The 21,744-nt window shown below is 42.8% G+C and overlaps 1 long non-coding RNA gene across 1 annotated transcript; it reads right to left on the minus strand.

The window, feature by feature from the left end:
• Positions 1-422: 422 nt before the first annotated feature.
• LOC307220979 lies at positions 423-6,197 on the minus strand. The gene is made up of 4 exons (XR_013841244.1): positions 6,095-6,197; positions 3,494-3,565; positions 1,719-2,040; positions 423-526 (listed from the first exon to the last, which is right to left on the minus strand). It is a non-coding gene; the product is annotated as an uncharacterized lncRNA (long non-coding RNA).
• Positions 6,198-21,744: the final 15,547 nt, after the last annotated feature.

The following is a 21,744-nucleotide window of genomic DNA, read 5'->3' on the forward strand; positions in this document are numbered from 1 at the left end:
CTTGGCAATCTTTATAAAACTTTAGTTTATGGTTGCCATCAATTTTGATTTTAATTATTTTTTATAATGTTGCACTGTTTTAGTGTTGTTAGCCGCCCTGAGCCCAGCTTCGGCTGGGGAGGGCGGGATATAAATAAAATTTTATTATTATTATTATTATTATTATTATTATTATTATTATTATTATTATTATATTTCACCTGCTTAACTGTCATGACTTAGCCTAGAATGTCTATTTGGTGAGAATGCTAAAAATGTGTGTGAAAATCCTTACTCCTCTATGTGAACCACAGTTCCCTTGAATGAGGGAATGACCCGTAAACTTGCTGAATGAACCTAGAGGATGGGAATCCAAAGAATTGTAAATAGAGTTCCGTGTGTAATGGGATTTCCCATCTCCTCCTTCCCAAAAGCCAGTTCCTGAAGTCTGAGAGACTCTGTGGAGCAGCATGGAAGGTGGAGCATGCCCTTTGCGCTAAAAGAAGTGGCTTCACCTCATTGAATTCTGCCCACCGTCACGTCTGACCTGAGAAACAGCAAACATAGCAGCATAAGAGCACGTGATGGAGCCATGCTATGTGAAAAACTCACGAGGGAGTCCAAACTGGGAATCAGGCACATTAGCACCAGTCTAAATTGTATCTAATGGCAGCACTGCAGTGGAAATCCTATAGTACTGTCGTTTCCAAAGATTATGCTCCCTTTGCATCAAACAAGAGGGAATAAGTGCACTTGTGATCAAATTACTTCCAAGCAGACTCCTGAGGAATCTATTCCATTTGTTTAGCCCTCATGAATTTTGTCTCCATGATAATCTTGAACAGCGCAAGAAGGAGTCCCATGCTGGGTCTTAAGGGCTGGGTCCATTTTGCCCTGTATATTGTTTTTCTGTTTTATACATGCCGTAATGAATGGTCTTTCTTTTTTTCTCCCTTCCAAATCTGATTCCATAAAGAGCCACTTGACTGCTACAAGTCATCATTTTCATTCTGCATCTAAGTTTACTCTTAAGGGCTTTTCGTTTCATCTTTTTACTGCTCTGCTAATGTACACAAATCACTTTTAGAGATAGTGTCATGACTACGAAGGGAGCAATTTATCAATATGGATGCCTCTTTGATGAAGGATGGTTTGTCTTTACAAGTCCGGACAGCCCCAGCTGAATTTCAATTTGCTATGGCATGCAAGGGATTTAAAGGATTACGGCCAGTGAAAGGCTTTAAGCATAAACCAGCTTATTTTTTTTGCAGGATGCTGCAGCAACTGAACTTTTCGATTGCACTAGATTTTTCTTTCTTTGATGTAAACAGGAATGAGCACGTCAGTAGGAAAAGCAATCCAATTCTGCCTCTGCAACATTTGTTTTGTCTTATTTTTTTCCACCGAAAGACAACAATTTTTAACAATACACCTAAAGTGCAAGCCTGATCTCTATCAAAGGCACTTTCAAAACTTAAACTGATTCTACAGGATGAACTGCACCCCTAATTTCCTGGGGCCAGGTTCAGCTTCAATAAATTGACTTCAGTAGATTAACCATTTTGCCCTCCATGGTTTTGTTTGTTTGTTTCTGAGGACCAAACATGAGAAGTTTTAGAAAGGGCTCCCTTTCAGCTATGCAAATTGCCCCTTCCTTCCACCTGGGGCATGGCTTCAATGTACACATGGCAGATAGTTCTATGAATAAATCAACTCACAAATAGCCAATACAGTCATACCTCATGTTGCATCCGCTTCAAGTTGCATGTTTTCGTCTTTCGTCCCGCAGCAACCCGGAAGTACTGGAACAGGTTACTTCTGGGATTCACCACTCGTGCATGCGCAGAAGTGCTAACTCGCGCCACGCGTGTGCGCAGACACGGCACTTCTGAATAAGAACACTTTGAGTTGCGGACGTGCCTCCAGGATGGATTACGTCTGCAACTCGACATTCCATTGTACACCCAAAGTAGGGATTTACTCCTTTAGTGCACCATCAACGCATACGTATTTTGTGGTGTGGCAGGCCACTGACCACTTCACTGTGTGCAAACATCGTATCTGGGTACAGATGGGGAGGAAAAGTTCCAGTTAAACCCCAGAAGTACTGTATATTATGAATTGAGTCTGATGCACAATGAAGGAAGAAGGCTAGAATACAAAGATTAGGTGTTTAAACAAAGGAATAAAAACTGGCTTCAGCTTACTAAAGTGTGTTTTTATGTATTCAGTTATCCACCACAAAAGTTGCTAAGTTCATGGCTGGGCAAACGTGCACCCACTAAAACATAATGTTGTGGTTCGAGGACCCGACCCCCGCAATGTGAAATGAATACACAAGGACACGTGATATAAGGTTAATGGGCAAGGAAAGGCCACAACTTTATTGATTACAGCAGTGATAAGGTATTGGCTTAGGCATTGGATCTCTAAAACAAGTGGGTTTATTCATCAGTAGGTGGAGCCTGTTGATGCTAATCCAACTATAGGCTCACCCCTGATGTCACCGAGGGTCGTGCCATGGCCTCCCACCAAGCAGGCATCGGACAGAATACACGACCACCATATTCCTTTAACGGAATACCCAAAAATTGAAGGCATAGGCGATGGCCACACCTAGCACTTCGACACACCACAACACATTATTCCAATGCCTAACCTACCCACCAATACCACAAAAGTTGTGACGATTGCTACGAGGTAGGCGAAAAAACCAAAAAGCCTAATGCCAAATGCCAAATGGAAAAACTCCTACCAGGCCCCCTGGGCAACCAGGGCGACCAACCTAAGGTCCATAGCAAGGCCAATGACCTAACCCTAACTCAAAGGGAGTGGAGGGTGGGTGACTCGCGACGAGATGACGGCAAAGAATGAGGCCGGGGAGAGGCTGGCACTGCAGCAAAAGGCTGCCGAACACCCCCCCTCTGTGGCACCTGGTTGGATGCCTACAGAGGGGCGTGGGCGCCAGCCAGGCGAGGTGGAGGCAGGGGGCTAACACCCCCTGCTAGGGGCGGTGCTCGGGCTCTGACCCACAACCACTCCCCTCTCTTCCAGGGAGGAGAGTCTTTCTCACAAAACACATGTTGTCAGGGACTGGACTGAGTAGGAATGGTGGAGACCGACCCCCCTCCTCCCGAACCTTCCTGAGAAGAGGAGGATGGTATAGATTTACAACAGTGGTTTGCAGAAAGCCATGGATCTGAGACAGAAGAGGGACAAAGCTGGGAGATGATGGAAGAAGAAGAGTGTGTGTGGGGGAGCAGCAGAGTTGGAGCAGCTGGCTGACATGTTATCATTAGAAGGCATTCTAGACCGTCCCCCTTCTCCTAGGACCCGGAGGGCAGTGAAAGTGGTAGAACAGAAAGCAAATAGACAAAGGGCCTTGAGCACCCCCGTAAAGGGGGTGGAGCTGCTGGCGACTAAGAGAGAAAGCGGGGAGGGGATTACTCAGAGCAACGCCATTATCCTTGAGACGGCATCCTGCGTCTCTCTCTGTGAATATTGAATAAAATACATTGGTAAGAGCTTCTTGTCTTTCCATTACTGGAAGCCGGCTGTGAGGAAGGGGGAGCAGATTCCCTGAAGCCTGAGGCACACAGAGAGATACAACAATTATTCCCTGTACTGCCCACTTTAGTGCTGCACTGGGGTGACTGAAAAGGCTGCTTTTTAAACTTTGCACAGATTATTCCGCACAGATTGTTCTGTGCAAAGTTGCATGCAGTGTTCCCATTCATCCCCCCCTTCAGTGCTGGGGTGCTGGATATATCCAAGGATAGATAACCAATGTGGTATCCTCCAGATTTTGTTGGATGCCAAATGCCATGAACCGCAGCCAGCATGGCCCAAGATCAGGGATGGCACAACCCAACATCTACCATGATTTTCTGAAAACAAGTAGTTGGCCCAGCAGGATTAGGAGATGAGAGAGGGGGTGGGTGGGTGGGATTGTTTCCAGGTTGGTGCTGAGAACAGACCACCAACTCAATGCTCTCATTCCCCCCCCCTCAGGGGACCTTGCAGATGGTATTGTTGCCTATACAGCCTACCTCTCACTGCAGAAACCCAAAACGATTTACATAGAAGTGAAAGGAGCTTTTTGAGAAGTCTTTTGTCAGGAGACGAAAGGTCATATATGAAAGAGCAACACTTAGCAAGAGGTGCCAGGATCAAGGGGGAAACTGCAGAAGCCTTTATTCACTAGCTGAGCGTTGTAACTATGGAAACACGAAAAGAAGAGCCTATAAGCGACAGGACATTTGCGGGCATAAAACATACAAAACTGTCACATCAACTTCAGTTGCATGCTGGTCTCACCTTTGCCAATGCATTAGCAAAACTAAGTAAGAATGCCCGAAACAACAACGGAACAACGGCTGGATTTTAGTCTGCTCGCCCTCTATATTACCATATACCCGATAATGTGGACACAGTGAAAATCAGGTATAAAATGAGAGAAAATGTAGCCGGACCAAAAGGGCAACATGACACCCCTGCACAATCAGAGTAGGTGAGACCAAGTTGTGCCATCAGAACATCTAGAAAGATGCAATAGGAAGTTTGTTTGTTTAATGGGCAACAATGCCCTCAAAAGAAATCAAATGGGGGTGATGCCACAAAATAGAGCAGGGATGGGGAACCTCTAGCTTTGGGTCTCAATGTGGCCCTCCAGGGCCCACAACCTGGCCCTTGGGACTCTCTCCAGGCCACATCCCTCTCCAGCCCACCTATTCTCTCCTGGCCATGCCCTACACCATCACCTTTTGGCGTCCTCCATGAGTGTTTTGCCTGGCTCATGTGTTTCCTTGAACTCTGACAATGCTTCTTGCTTGCCTGGATGCATGTTAAGACAGTGATATGTGAGCAAATTAATGATACAGGAAGAAATAATAGGAGGCAAAGATGAGGAGCCTACAATTAGATGAGGAACCTCTACATCTTCAACAGAACAGGGTCTATTTTGGTATGCAAACATCAATTGAAATGTGTGTGTGTGTGTGTGTGTGTGTGATTATAATTTAATAAAGACACAGGAACTGTTGTGATTGTAAATCCTCTGGAAAGGCTATGCCCTATATCAGCGGTTCTCAACCTGTGGGTCTCCAGATGTTGTTGGACTACAACTCCCATCATCTCTGAGCTCTGGCCTTGCTAGCGAGGGGTGATGGGAGTTGTAGTCCAATAACATCTGGGGACCCACAGTGGAGAAAGGCTGCCCTATATTGAGATGGACAATTGTAACCACCAAATAAAAGTTCTAAATGGACCCAGTAACAATACACTGAAAGGGAAGGTGAGGTGACCGCCTCAGGTGGCAGGATCCATAGGGGTAGGGGACCCCCTTTGTTCCTGGTGTTGATTTTCACTCTCCACTTATTCCCTGCTGGAGAGAGAGGCACCATTTTGTGCTTCACCTCAGGTGCCAAAATGTCTTGGGCTGGTCCTGCCTAGAGGGGTGTTGAGTGGACAAACCCCAGGCCACTATATGCAATTGAAATCTTGGTCCCTAACCCTGTCAGGAAAACTGATGACCGGTCGGGGAATTTAAACAATTAATGGATGACCACTTGAGCTGCTACTATGTGATGAACTTCACTGTAGCTTAACTGCACAAAACGCTGTGCAGATACCTCAGCCATCTGGAATGTGAGGCTTGTGGAAATGTTTTTAAGATGAGAAGCAAGGAATTGAGAGTGCAGCGTCCCTTCCGAGGAGATGTAAATTTGAGAGATTGATGTGTCTAGTTAAACCTTAAGGGAAATTTGGATAGAGCTACATAATAACCAGTGGCACAAATGAAATCTCTGATTTCTATTCTGTTCCTGTCTGGGCAGCGTAAGACAAATGAAACCGATGACTGAGAAGAATCACATTTTCTATAATTATATAAATTACAGAAGGGATGACTGTAATCACCTAAAATGCCTCTAAGGGGCTGGATTACTAGAAGACAATTTCTTAAATAGATCCACACTCTTGGGCTGAAAAATGCCACTGGCAGTGTCGTTTTAGACTCAGATGGGCAAACGCAGCTAGTTAACCCTTTGGAAGCAACAGGCCAGGTGACCCTTTAGAAACTATCTGTCTACACACCTGCTGCACATACATTCCATACCTAACATAAAGTATCAGGCTTGGCTCTTGGTCATGAGGGTTTCAGTGGGCCTTGAGAGATGTGCTTGCCCCCTCCTTACCATCAAACACCTATTGGTGTGATTGCTGATATTTTGCAAGAGCTGTGCAGGTGCAGGCTTGGCTACTGCACACCTCACTGCTGAATTGTGACCTAGATTATTATTTTTTTAAAAGTCTCATAACATCATGTTGTCCAGTGCTAAAGGCATATTTTTTTTTTTAATTACAGCAACAGTGCATACACTTTCTCCCAATATAAGTGTCTAGAAAATAGAAATCTACACGAACCATGAACGAATGAATAATTTAGCTGCAGACTTCATCTTGACTGAATTCAATACCCTGCATGCAGAGCAGCATTTATAATATGAAATGATTTCTTAAACAAGATCCATTTATTGAATTCCTAGCGATATGTATTTTGTACAGTCAGCCGATGATTACTGACTCAGCTGATTTCACCATTCATTCATCACAGATACATTTGTAAAGGTCGAGCTGTTTTCTTTCAAGCCTTCATTGAATACATGGCACAATCATTCACAAACAAGTTGTAGCTCCAGAAAATAAAATAAAAAAATACATTTGATGTGTATGTACTGCGGTGGCTCCATTTGCGTTGTTCAAACACACCAGAAGTACAGATCCACTGTGAAAAGGGAAGGACCATAAACTGACTAAAGGACAAGGAATGATGTTAATGAATTGTGTTCAGGACCATAAAGAAGGCCGATCGCCGAAGAATTGATGCTGGAGGAGACTCTTGAGAGTCCCATGGATTGCAAGAAGATCAAATCTCTCCATTCTTAAGGAAATCAGCCCTGAGTGCTCACTGGAAGGACAGATCCTGAAGCTGAGGCTCCAATACTTTGGCCACCTCATGAGAAGAGAAGACTCCCTGGAAAAGACCCTGATGTTGGGAAAGATGGAGGGCACAAGGAGAAGGGGATGACAGAGGACGAGATGGTTGGGCAGTGTTCTCGAAGCTACAAACATGAGTTTGACCAAACTGCGGGAGGCAGTGAAAGACAGGAGTGACTGGTGTGCTCTGGTCCATGGGGTCACAAAGAGTCGGACACGACTAAACAACAATAACAACATGTGTACCATAGATTAGAAACTCATCTTTTTACAGGGAAGAAAATTGTTTTTTCAAAAAATGCACCTTTTTTAACCAGGTGCTGACATCAAGCTTGGTGCTTAGCCAAAAAAACATATCAGTATGTCATATATGGGATATGCCATAAATTAGCATGCTTCCACATGAGTGGTCCATGCACCACAAAAAAGGAGTGTGTAAACTGTATATGCAAAATATGGATGTTGATTGAATTGCACATGGTGTACACACAAAGAGCAGTTCACATATCTAATCCTCATACCCAGACACAGAATTGTAGAAATGGGCTGCCAAAATGGCGTCCGGGCAGATTTTTGTTGAATCGGCAAAATGTATGGGAAAAGCTCAACAACTTTGTCCAATTTTCATTTTTGGGAAAATGGAAATCCTAGTTCAGCTCTACCTTTGAGAGAGGAATTTTGCACTTTCTCTTTCTTTCTTTTTTGTTTTGATTTAGATTAGTTTGCTTTTTATTGTATTGTATTATGAAAAGGCTTCAATCATTTTTTATGAAGAAAACCCCCCCCGCTCTAAAACCTGTGACTGCACACCAGGAAAACATCATTAGGATAATGAGGTTACTATGACAGTATTTAGGATGTGGTTCAAGAGTCTTCGACATTCTTGTGCACCCTTTCTCTTCTTGACCTGCAGGCAGCCTGTGGCTTGTCACAACTACACAGTGCAGTAGTTTCTCTTGAGTGGAGCCATAGCACTGCCAATGGCTGGTGTTCCTCAGTATGCAGGAATTGGGCCAAGTTATAGCACTACAGCAAGGATACCATCATTTCCTATCCTGTTCAGCTGAGCACAATACAACCAGGCAACACAATGCCATAAATCCGAGTCCCAAGGTTTGGCAGGCTTATGGATTCCTTAGTCAAACTATTTCACCTTTACTACTGAGACCCTCATCATAGCGTCTGAAGGTCATGTCACATATAGCAAAAGGGAGCAGCAGATGGAGACCAGGAAAATAGCTCGGCAGAGATACGGATCATCACCACCACACCACCCTACGATTTTTTAAAAGCTGAAGCGGCAACAAAATATTCTAATGATGCATTTAAAAATGCAGTGTTATTAAAATAGATTTTTCCCCCTTCCTGAAGAGGGTATCAGCTTTTTAATGTTTTAATTTTATGCTTGACAAACCAACCCAAAGCGAAGGGAAATGCCAACTGTGGAACTTTCCAAATGACCACACTGCGGCTATTATCCAGGGAATCATTGGCCACGGGGGAAGTTCAGGATACAAAGCCCTCCTTGACCTCCCCAGTGCTCACTCGCTGTGCTGGGAGAAGCAGAATCACAAAGGTACTGGCTGCCCCACAAGACAGTTTTCTACAGGCGACGACAAAAAGAGAAAGCAGGTGTTGTTGGTGTTAGGCACGCCTTAGCAAAGCATTGCCAGTAGGCTGAAGAAGGAAAGGGTTTGCAAACATTAAATCAATAGATACTTCTGCAGAAATCTAAGGTTATGGACTGGGCCCCCCCCGGCAATGTCTTGTTTTTTGGATGTATGGAAAAACCACAAAAAGTATTCTAAATAAATGACTAAATAAATAAATTGTAAGTGAGCCTTGTTTTCATGAGAACTTGGGTCTCCAAGTCTCAAATAGATACTCTGTACATTTCCAGACTGTCCCTGTTTTCAGGTGAGATTTGATCACATACTGGCAAATCCAGGTTGCACAATAAAGTTGCTTTGGAGTTTTTGCTCAACATATCTTCTTCCTCCCCAAATCAGACTTTTTGCTATAAGGAAAGAAACAGGAAAGCACACTAGAAAGCATGTTCTTTTGTGCAACATTATATAGCCTCCCTGCAAACAAATCAGAAATGAATGCTCAGTAAATAGACATCATCGTTTAAGCTCCCTGCAAACTTTGTGCAGACAGTTCAGGATGAATGTTCGACAAACAGGTTGTCTGGAAGTGACTTTAGATGGCTTAAGCAAGTAAGCCAAACTGCATGCTCAAGACAGAGCCAAAATCCCCCAGAGACAGTAAACAGTCTGCCCTGAGGAGAAATTACTTCCTTTTGTTGAAATGGTGCTGACAGGAGCGTTCCTTTCCAGCTTTAAAATTATATGTTTGGTCAGGTCTGCGGTAGAAAGAAGGTCACTGCGTTCGGGTCCTAATATTTTTGAGCAGTAAGACTTGATTTTTTCCCCATCTCCCTTTTATATTACAACTGCTTGAGTCCACTTGAATTCATTGCCATAGAAGAGAGGACGTTAGGCTAGCTTGGTTAAATAGGTAGAAACGTCTTCCTGAGTCAGTCAGCCACAGCCGCAGCCTGCATTCCAGTGAACTAAATAGTAAAACTGCCTAGGGCAAGAGACAGCGAAAGGTACACTTTGGGTTTGACATAGATTGGGCTGTTAGGATTTCACTACAGAGAACCAAGCAAAGCTCTCCGAGAGAGTGGCCATTGCTAGTGACCTCAGCTCTCCCCTGAGATGCACGGGCTGCCTTTGATTTCAGCAGAACAATTATGGCAATAGCAATGATGACGATGGGTTGAATGAAAAAGGCACTTGAGGACTTCTGCCCCCATGCTGCAATAAGTCTGGACGGAGTTCATGTGAGGCGGGAAAGAAACCTCACCTTTGGTAGGTGGTGAGCTGTCAGCTACGCTAAACTTCTCTGCGGTGCTTCTTCTTCTAAAACTGCATTCCCCCATAATTGTCCCAGTTATGACTCTTTGTTCACCAAGGTGGAAAACACAGGCATTTCTTCTAATGAAGCATTATTACAGATCAGAGAGTAAGCCACAGAAATCTCCTTGCTGTCCCCAGTCACACTCTGCCTTTAATGAGAAGTTGTATTATCTAAACATGCTGACTCCGACTCAGAGGGGAGGAAAGGAAAAGCACCTGTGGGCTTTTGTCAGGATCAGCACCCCCTGCCATGGCTCCCCTCCCTCTTTTCCAATTGTTTTGGTTCATCTCAGTGAGACCCTGCCTGGTTGTCTTCAGTTTGCAGTGCCTTCCCGTAATGAAGAGCATGATTTAATGGTACATCTGGGACAAAATAGCCTTTAAATCAAAATTACATGTTCTGCAGCAATTAGAGATTGTTGTTTTTTAAAAAGAAAATGACAAAGAAGCAAAATCCACACAGCATAGAGAAGAGACATCGCTACAAAAGGAACATTTGGAAAGAAAACTCTCATTCTCCCCCTCTAGGTTCTAATTATTGCAGCTGAGAGCTGATCCACTTGTTTTAGAAGTCCATGAAAAGTTTACCATGGAGTTAATGGCAAACTTCAACAACAACAGAAAGGCTTTGATTAAAAAGTAAAGCCAAACTCCTCCTTTGCTCACACACAGGCTGGATCTAGACACATCAAAGAAGTGTTTCAATTTAAAGCGTTGTAAACTTAAATGGGGGAAACAGGTAGAGAAAAATGGGACTCCACATCTCCATCTATTGGCACAATGCTATATCACACATACAATGCATATGAATCACTATTTCTTTACCAGTCTAGCTGAGCCCTTCTGGGACAAACAGGTCCCAGAAGAAACACTTCAGAAGAAGTGTTTTTGACGATGGCCTGTTATTTTAGTGGTCTTAATAAAACTACATTCTGGCATGTAATTGTTGCCAGAGACTGGGGAGCTGGTAAAATCCACTTGGCATGATTTTATTGCTGCTGACCCCATCCCATAGTTCGGTTGCCCAAATCCCTGACTTCTGTGTGTGCTTTTAGAAGTCGAAACCATGGAAATACATGGAGAGTCAAGCTAAGTCAGGGCTAGCAAATGCCTCGCCCTTGGACTCCAGCTCCCATGATCCCTGACCATGGGCCACGCTGGCTGGGGCTGATGAGAACTGGAGTCCAGCAACATGTGGAGGACTCCATATTGGATATCCCTGAGCAAAGTTCTGAACAAGTGAGTTCCTGCTCAAATTCCTGTCTTAAAACTGGCCTGATCAGTGTGTTGGGTTTGTATGAAGGAAGTGCTAATCAAAATTCCTAATCAGTCATAAATCTGAGGAAGGCATTATATCACGGACCACCCTTCCTCGGAACTGAAAATCTGGCATTTTAATGTGAATTTTGCTGGCATTGCAGTGCTCCTTCTTGGCCACTATAAAAAACTAAGGGTGCCAAAGCAAGTGGTTAAATTAGGATGAGAAAAAAATAAAAGTGGAAAGACAACTCTCTACAGTGGTACCTCGAGTTATATACGCTTCAGGTTACATACGCTTCAGGTTACAGACTCCTCCAACCCAGAAATATTACCTCGGGTTAAGAACTTTGCTTCAGGATGAGAACAGAAATCGTGCTCTGGCGGCACAGCAGCAGCAGGAGGCCCCATTATCTAAAGTGGTGCTTCAGGTTAAGAACAGTTTCAGGTTAAGAATGGACCTCCGGAACGAATTAAGTACTTAACCTGAGGTACCACTGTATCCCCAAACAAGGGTCAGTTTTCAATGGGCGTCTTTATCCTGCTTGAGTGGTAGAGTCCTAATTACTGGGGGATCTCAATTCCACAGAAATTTAGCCTGGATTAACTCAAGACTTTGAGCCAAATGCACAATGCAAAATGAAACTCCCATGAATTATGTGAAACCTGCTTCATTTCCAAAAGGAAGGGAAAGCCATTTTTTTTTCTAATGGTGTGTGTGCGTGTGTGTACACATGTGTGTGTAGATTTAGAAAATAAAGCTCTCCACAATTTCTGGCATAAATCTTGACCTTAAGCTGGTCTTTCCCTTGTCTTGCCGCTTGAATCATTTATTTAAGTGGTGATAATAAAAGGTGTCAGCAATTCAGTAGTAAGCTCTCCAAGATTTTTTTGTGCGCATTGACCTTTAAGTGTTTGGATCTTGACAGGTGAGCTGTTCTTAACGTCTCCCATGAGATATGGTTGGGCCAAAGGGTCAGGCACGCTAATGATAAAATTACCATTTACCTTTTACCTTGCCAGCCTTAGTGCCTGACATTATAAATGTAGGTAACCTTTCACCTGAAGGCTCTCTTTCTTCTGCACTGCTAAAGATTATAGTGAAAGGGCCTATACCTGCAGCTGCAGAAGATGTCTTAAGAGAGAGGGATTAAATATTTCCACTGAATTAAGTGTACTCCCCCCTCTTCTTATTTCTTATTCAAGATACAAGTACACATTCTGGGAAAAGGCAACACACAGAGGAACCTTTATATTTCTCAGGTGACATTTCTCTCTCTCTCTCTCTCTCTCTCTCTCTCTCTCTCTCTCTCTCTCAGCCTACCTCAGCCTCTGAACCTTCTGTAAAGAAATTACTGTGAAACCAACTGTACACCATACCCTGAGACATTTATCTGATGAAAATAGGGATGGCCCATTCCACAACAACAGCAACCATTTTACTACAGTGGTACCTCGGGTTAAAGACACTTCAGGTTACATATGCTTCAGGTTACAGACTCCGCTAACCCAGAAATAGTACCTCGGGTCAAGAACTTTGCTTCAGAATGAGAACAGAAATCACGCAGCAGCGGTGCAGTGACAGCGGGAGGCCCCATTAGCTAAAGTGGTGCTTCAGGTTAAGAACAGTTTCAGGTTAAGAACAGACCTCCAGAATGAATTAAGTTCTTAACCCGAGGTACCACTGTATTTATACGCCACCCATCTGACTGGGTTTCCCCAGCTACTCTGAGAGGCTTCCAAAACTCTCGCTCACTCTCTCATTAAACTTTTTTTTCTTTTCTTCCCTATACAGGGCTGCCTTTCAGATGTCTTCTAAAAGTTGTATAGTTACTTATCTCCTTGGATCAGGGGTTGGAAAACTCCATACCCTCCAACATTTCTCTGATGGAAATAGGGATGTCCTAAGGAAAACCAGGACATTCCAGGATCAAATCAGAAACCAGGACGGCTTTTTAAATTTTGGGAATGTCCCTGGAAAATAGGGTCTGTGTACTTAGGGATACCACAACAGATACAAATGTGTGTACATTTATGGATTATATCATATCAGGAAGGTTTTCGAACCTTCTACCCCCCTGGGCCCACTTCAGAGTCCTAAAAGTTACTATTGTGGAATACGACGTCCCTACTTTCATTGTAGAAATGTTGTAGGGTATGAGTACATATGATCCACAACTGTGAAATTTTCAGTACTGAATGGCAACAAGTTATGGGATATTTGTGCAATATCACACACCAGCGCATTGTTCGGATAATAGAATGCACCCTGAGAACAGTCCTTGTTCTATAGGTAAAGCTTTTCCAGGGACAAAAGCCATAGTGGACTGACTATAACTTGTGAGTATAATGTTGCTTGGAAGGGATGCGGGTGACGTTGTGGGTTAAACCACAGAGCCTAGGACTTGCCGATCAGAAGGTCGGCGGTTCGAATCCCCGCGACGGGGTGAGCTCCTGTTGCTCGGTCCCTGCTCCTGCCAACCTAGCAGTTTGAAAGCACGTCAAAGTGCAAGTAGATAAATAGGGACCGCTCCAGCGGGAAGGTAAACGGTGTTTCTGTGCACTGCTCTGCTTCACCAGAAGCGGCTTAGTCATGCTGGCCACATGACCCGGAAGCTGTACACTGGCTCCCTCGGCCAATAAAGCGAGATGAGCACAGCAACCCCAGAGTTGGCCACGACTGAACCTAATGGTCAGGGGTCCCTTTACCTTTATAATGTTGCTTACCCCTATTTGACCCCAAAGTAAAGTAAAGTATTTTCTGGTATAGTATGTAAGTAAAATTATAACTGGGGTGGGTAGGTGGGAGAGTTCATTTTAGTCTATTTTTGCTAGATGGAGCTCTGTGTCCTTCCTACTCTGAAAAATAAAGGGGTGGTGGAAAAGCAGCAATTTAAGGCAGTGCAATTCAGTGTTCAGGAGCCAAAAGATCATTGGTATTCTGCAAAATTACCTCCCATGAAGAAGCAGCACAGTTAAGCTGAAAGGATAATTTTAATGACATTCATACAACTACTAGGGCTGCTTCATAAATCATGGTAATTTAAGACCTAAAATGCATGATCTGAACATAAATCTTTATATTATTATTATTATTATTGAAAATTTGCAGAGCACAAATGTTATCAGTTTGTGGTTCTGGGTAAAAGGATTTGCAGCCACAAATTGTGCTGCACTTATATTGCTATAATAAGACCCTTTCCTTTAAAAAAAGAAGGTAAAATTAGTATTGAACTGGATTATGGATGCAATAAAAAACCCCACCTGTTATAGTTAAATGAGCAGAAAGAAATTGTCCTGTACAAGCTTAGTTAGAAGATTTGAGCAAGGTTTTAGTATTATCAATCCCTGGACAGCTACAGAGCTAGCAAAGCATGGACACGCGGAGCATGCATGTTTTTATATTATATTATAGATAGATATTTTATGGCCTCTTGATTGGATTAAACATGATTCCTAAAGGGACATTTTTTTGGCATAGAACAGAATACAGTACAGGAAGGATTACAGAAGCGAAATAACAGAAAAAACACTGTTTCCCTAAAAGAAAATGAATACAACCCATCTATTCCCTCCCCCTCTGCTTCTTTGACCCCTTCTCCCACCATTGAATTGTGTAGGGTAGCGAACCAGGACAGAGTGTGTAAGAAAAAGTCATCCCCTGGGAATCTTGTGCTCAAATCAGAAGTGTTGAAAGGGCACTGGCAGAGATGTCATTTGGGCTGGATGAATTGGCAGAGTCATTTCCAGGCTTATCAGATCGTGTTCCACTTGTCTGAATGCTCTTGTTTTACTTCTGTGCATCAACACAAACTCAGCTGCCAGCACTGAAAGAAAACAAGGCTCTCCTTTCCCCAGCACAAAGGGCTCAACTGTGCATTTCAAAATGCATCCCTCTCTCCTCTTACCCCTGCCCCCTCTTTGGTTTTGTGGTATTGGGTTTTTTGGTTGTGTGTGTGTGTGTGTGTGTGTGTGTGTGTGTGTGTGTATATATATATATATATATATATATATATATATATATATATATATGTATGTATGAATGAAAACCTGTTCTTCAATCCCATCACATGTATGCTTGCTGCCCTCATCTACAGGCCAAGATTTATTCATCTTCAACTTTTTATTGTCATTCTAGCTTATCAATTTCTGTATCACTTTGGCAATCACAACTGCTGTCAAACATAACTATCCTGTGAGATAAAAACAAAGTGTGGATAACTTCTCCAATTTTGGGATGGAAGTAGATTTATAGCACCACCCATGGATTTATATTGTAAACTGCCCTGTGATCCTTGGATGAAAGGCAGTATAGAAATTTAATAAATCAACATCATCATCATCTATAACTTTAAATTGAGGAGGGTAGAAGGGAAAGATTCATTATATTTTGCTGAAGTTATTTTGGCCAATGTAACAATCAGAAAAATAGGGTGGGTCCAAAAAAAAAAACATATCTCAGGTGTCAGAGGCCAGGGTAAAGAGGTAACTAGAAAAGAAAAGAAAAGCAAGGCTTTTCGATACAGATGTCTTCTGCTTTAGAGCCTGTTTATTGATTTTGTAAGGTTTCTAAAGAACATTAATCATGCAAAACCTCGGACAGCTGACATGCGTGCTGAGGAATAGAAGGGCTTTGGCTTGTCTTTAGTTGCAAGATTTAGGTCAACAAATTTCTGAAAAGTAGTCAATAGTCTGTCATACAAACCTCCTGACACACTCAAACATTGCAAGGTAGGTGCAGTAGAGGTCTTAGTACTCAGCATTTATTTATTATTTTTGCAATGAAGTTTTAGATAGGAAAAGAAGAAAACTAAGCTTTAAAAAGTTGGTACGGTATTTTCCGTTAGTGCTGGAGAGTAAAGTACATGCTGAATGATACCTTAGCTATGATGTTTGCTTATAAAGACACGTAGTAGTTGGGTTATGGTTAGGAGGTAAAAGTGTTTGGTTACATTACTGTGTAATATAATGTTTGGCTACATTATTGTTAAGTTGTGGGTGAACATATCAGACGACACAGCGATTCTTCAAACAGCTCGTCTTTATTCAGAGGCCAGAACAGAACTGAGCTGAAGGGGTCAGTCAGCCTGCTTATATAGAGCTCCATTACAACGTTACTGTAGCAACTTTCTAAAACTATCCAATCACTGAACGTCACTTTTGATCCTTCATTTGCATAACTATCTACAGTATCCCCCTGCTGGCCCAGGGTGAGAACTTTAGTACATAACAATTATTGTGTAAAGAGACAGCTGAAAATTGTCAATTCACAATAAGAAACCATCCATAAAACACAGCTGATCCATATATATATATATATGAAAGAGAAAGTTTGGATTTGATATCCCGCTTTATCACTACCCTAGGGAGTCTCAAGGCGGCTAACATTCTCCTTTCCCATCCTCCCCCACAACAAACACTCTGTGAGGAGTGGGGCTGAGAGACTTCAAAGAAGTGTGACTAGCCCAAGGTCACCCAGCAGCTGCATGTGGAGGAGCAGAGACGCGAACCCGGTTCCCCAGATTACGAGTCTATCACTCTTAACCACTACACCACACCGGTTCTCCCACCCAGAATTTTTGGGTGGGATTCACTCATATTCTGGAAAACTCGGGTTTTGTGATTATAATTCATTGGGAGGCCTTGCATAACAAACCCGCTTCCTCCCAAAGATCAGACTGCTTACCGTAAAGAAAGTAATGGGGAAATGCACAGGAAAGTGTGGGATAGCATTTGCTTTGATACAAACCTCCCAATAAACAAGTAAGAATGAATGCCGACTGCTTCTAATCTCCCTGCAAACACATCAGGATGAATGATCAATAAACAGGTCATATGGAAGTGTCCTGGATTTACTGTTGCATTCTGGAAACTTTCGTAATCCAGGTTAGATTTCCTGATCTGACTTGGTAGATCTATTCTGAGATTTCATTTGGAGTGGGGAACGGGTGGGAATCAGTGTCAGATTAGACAATACACCTCACTCAGCCTGGTCACATAGAGGGGAACAAGTGAACATTATTCCTCTCCACCAATCTCATCTAACATCCTCTGCATTTAAGGATACAACATATGAAGGCTCCCTATGCAGCTGCAGCTCAGTAGGCATAAGAGAAAACTGCATGGTTGATTTCCTTTGGTGAAGGGGTAAATCAATACAAATAGCCCTTCATGCAAGGTGCAACTTGATCTAATACATGCTAATTTATTTGTTTATATCAAATTTGTATACAGTGGTACCTCGGGTTACATACGCTTCAGGTTACAGACTCCGCTAACCCAGAAATAGTACCTTGGGTTAAGAACTTTGCTTCAGGATGAGAACAGAAATTGTGCTCCGGTGGCGCGGCAGCAGCGGGAGGCCCCATTAGCTAAAGTGGTGCTTCAGGTTAAGAACAGTTTCAGGTTAAGAACGGACCTCCGGAACGAATTAAGTACTTAACCTGAGGTACCACTGTACTGCGTCCTGTTTCCTTGTAAGCATTCTTACTAATTTTAGTGAGATGCTTACCCACTGATAAGTATGTCTAGTATTGCAACATAGATTCCGCCAGGTTGATAGTTCTTTGTTTCCTGCATGCTGTTGCCTTGTATTCTTAAAGTGGGGGATAATCAACAGCTGTATCACCAAACTTTAAACCTTGGACTCTTTCCTTAGAAAAACAAAACGTAGCTGCAACTTTTTTCCTTGGATATGCAAAACAATCTCCTTTTGCAGATTCCCGTGTGTCTAGCAGACAGCAGTACTTTGAAAAAAGACGTCGTTTGTACTGTGCAGACCTGTTAATATTTAGTCACAGAATTTGAGGAGCGCATGTGTGCAGGTTTTCCTGGACCCCCGGGGAGGATCGCTCTTGTAATCAGCCCGCATTTATTTGCTCTCTTCTTCCAGTTTCAGTGACAGTCACCTATTAAACCCAACAGGCAACATGTGTTATTCTGCTCTGAGAGGATTCAAACTGGGGCAGGAAAAGAAAACAGCTAAGTTGGCAGAACAGGAGAAGCCAAAATAGAGAAGGTAAATTGCAAAAACGGCAAAATAAAACATCCTCCCTGCCGCCCCCATCTCCTTGCCCTTAGGCATCATAGGGCTTTTGAGCGAAAGATAGATAGGATTTGATTGCCAGGAGACCAAGAAGGAATTGTGGAGCCAATGCTGTAATATACACTCTTGCATTAACCACCAAGCTGCTCATATGTTAAGCAGCCCACACCTCTACACCTGGTGAAATCAAAGAGCAGCCTTATGTGTTTGCATGCCACTTTGCAAATTCCTGCTCCTCCACATCATCTCATCGTTCATAGGAACGAATGTTGGCATGGAACTGGAGAGTTGGTTGAAATGCTCATCGGAGATGCTGCATTGCAAATGAGAGGTCCCACGCGCATTTGTTTTTTGAACACAGGTACGTCCTGTGATGTTGAAGACAGAATCTGCAAGCAAGTTCAGCTCCAGGATCGAGGGAGATCCATGTTCAATTAACTTTGGAATTGTTTTGTTTGGGAGACTTCTGCCATGCAGTGAGATGAATGAGGCAGGCAGAGAGAGGAGATGTGCAAGCTTGAGATCTACTCCCAGTTTCGATGCTTGTAATTTACCTTGTGGTGTGCTGGGACTTTGGGCCAAGGATCAGAACAAGAGTGTGTTGTTCCTACACTCATGTCTATTAGCAAGTATGGATGAGGACTATGTATGGGCTAAGTTCCATCTAATTCTATATTGTGACCTCAATATGTTCCTGGAAAGAGATAGCTACCGGTATCACCTCTTGGCTGCTCTTAATATCTGGTAATTAGAGATATACTGTCTGAGCACATGGAGGCGCTCTCTCTCTCTCTGATAGCAAAGGATCTTAAATCTATGATTAAATCTATTCTAATGGTGAGCACATCATCAAGTGGCAATGTGTACCATTAATTCATTCTGTGATTCATGGAATCTTTGTCCTGCCAGCCAGAAACCCTTTTGAAAGAAAGAAAGTAAAATATATTATTTATTACCACCACTACCTTACTAGTTGCTTGCCACCTAAACTGTATTCAGGTGACCTACATTTATATAAAAATACATAATATTATAGAGGTAGATTAAAAAAACCACCATAATTACATTTCATACAACATATAAAAAACCAAAACATCAGCAATAGGAAGCTTGGCAGCAGGCTAACAATAAAGCAGACTGAACTCAGTCTATCAAAGGCCTGGGAGAAGAGAGATATCAGTGAAGGCATCTCTCTAGGGAGAACATTCCAATAGACAGGGAGCCACTACTGAAAAGGCCCTCTCCCTTGTCATCACCCTTCAGATAATAAAGCCTGGTCTGGGTAGGTTCATATTGGGAGAGGCGTTCCAGATAGACAGAATGATTTATCTTCCATTGGTCCCTGTACACTAGTTAAAAATGAATAACTCTCCAGTATGTTCCCTTCCCCATTCCCCCCAACCCCCCACAAAAGATCCTAAGTGTGGATCATACTAGCTTTGCTAAGTATGGTTTATAAAAATGGTTTCAAACCTGTGGAGACGTTATCATAAAAATTCTAATACTTCTGTCATGCCACCAAGATATTGTGCATCAATTATCGGAGGGGGTGGAACTAGCAAAGTGACAGGAAGAAAATAGCCCCTCTCCAGTCTCTTATTCAACCTTCGTATCTATCAGTTTTTAATATGCAGATCTCTGTGTTTTGGTTTATTTCTTCTCAAAGAGCCATTGCCGCTGCAAGTAATTCTATTGCATCCTACTCTGCTAGTGGGGCTTCTCTTCCTTTAGCATCACGACAAGCCTCTATGACTTTTCTTGACCTATGTCTGAGAATAAGCTCCCAATTAGGGCCTAATGGTTAAATCAAATAATGGCTATAAGAAAGGAAGGGAATTGGTGTGCACTGATGATATGCCAATCAATAATGACGCGAATTACAGTTTAAAAATTAGATGTGTTAGATAGTTATTAAGAGTGTAATTATTCATAAATGTGCCTAATTTTTCATAATTATTCAGATACCTTATTACTTCCCTGATTGTCGTAAGTGATCTCCGAGGCCAATTATAGTTTGATTATGGCCATAGGACTCTTATGCTAATATTCTTCATTCTCCCCCCCTTTTGTGCTAGAAAATGAATGCAGAGAAAACTGAAGGCAACTTGTTGATGTTGACTGAAAGCAACTGTTCTCTTTGCTGGCCTGTTTTGTTTTCTTTTTTTTACTTTGGTTTCCATCCTGCTCTTCAGTTTCATCTGCTTGCTGCTGCATTTGATTATTATTATTATTTTTTTGGAAGATTAAGACAGGCACAACCTGTTAGGCATCAAGGGGTTTCAGGAACAGTATCACCAGACTGCTGATGATACCCAAGTGCCTTTCTCCATATCTTCTGAATCAGGAGAGGCTGTGCAAATGCTAGACTGATGTCTCAAGGCTGCCAGGGGCTGAATTAGGAGCTAAAAACTGAGGCTGTAGTGGTCAGCAGGGTACGCTGGCATTGCTCATCTGCTTTCTAATGCAGAGGTCGCTGCTGGCAACTGAAAGGGAGAGGGGAAGGGATGGGGATGGGGTGAGGTACCAGGGAGTTAGCGCAGGGCAGGTGGGGTGGCAGGAGACCAGATTGGCTCTGCTGCTGTTCCTGCACAGCCCCAACCTCCCTGCTGCAGCCTTGCAGATGGCTTGTTCTGGGTGGGGTTGTACTCCCTCTGATGGGATTGAGCACCTTTGTCACTGGAAACCCACAGGAAGTGGGTTGGAGTGCTTATTGCTAGCTGGTCTACCGGCTCTGGAAGTTCCTGGACAGAGAGTACTCAACTACAGCAATTCATGCTCTTATAAGAACCATTTTTGCATGGGACTGTCCTTGAAAACAGGTTTGGAAGCAGCAGCTGGTACAGAGTATTGACTGGGGTGTTTAGTTGAGCTCACAGAACACCCGTTTTGAAGAGCCTGAACTGGCTGCCTGTATGCTACTGAGCTTGCTTCAAGATTTTAATGCTGACTTATAAAGCCTTGCTTGACCTCAGACCCAGTTACCTGAAGGAGCACCTCTCACTGAATCATATTTTAGGAGGGAGGGCATTGAGATCAGATAGGGATGCCCTACTTATTAATCCATTGCTAAGTGAGGCTCATACTCCTACAACACTTGATAGGGCTGTCTCAATGCTGACTCCCCAGTTTTGGAATGCCCTCCCTCCTAAAAGCTCACTGTAACCAAAATTTTGGGCACTAGCTAAACACCCTTTTGTGTGGTGGATTCTTGATGTATTAGGTCACTGATTTTTAAGGAGAGGTTATACTGGCAGATTTTATATTGTTCTGTTAGCTAACTATATTGCTTGGTTTTATATCTGACACATCCCAACTCCAGATTATTTGTCTGATGGTGGATTAAAAATTAAATGAAACGAATGAATGAATAAATAAAGATTTTAAGAGTAGTATGAATTTCCTGTGAAATCATCCTCACAATATTAATTTATTTATCATTACATTTATATCCCAATTTTCCTCCAAGCAGCTCAAGGTGGCAATCATGGTCCCCCCCCTCCATTTTAGTCCCGCAACAACCATGTGAAGTAAGTTGGACTGAGA

This window comes from Podarcis cretensis (assembly GCF_951804945.1).
Source record: "Podarcis cretensis genome assembly, chromosome: 7".
NCBI lineage: Eukaryota > Metazoa > Chordata > Lepidosauria > Squamata > Lacertidae > Podarcis > Podarcis cretensis.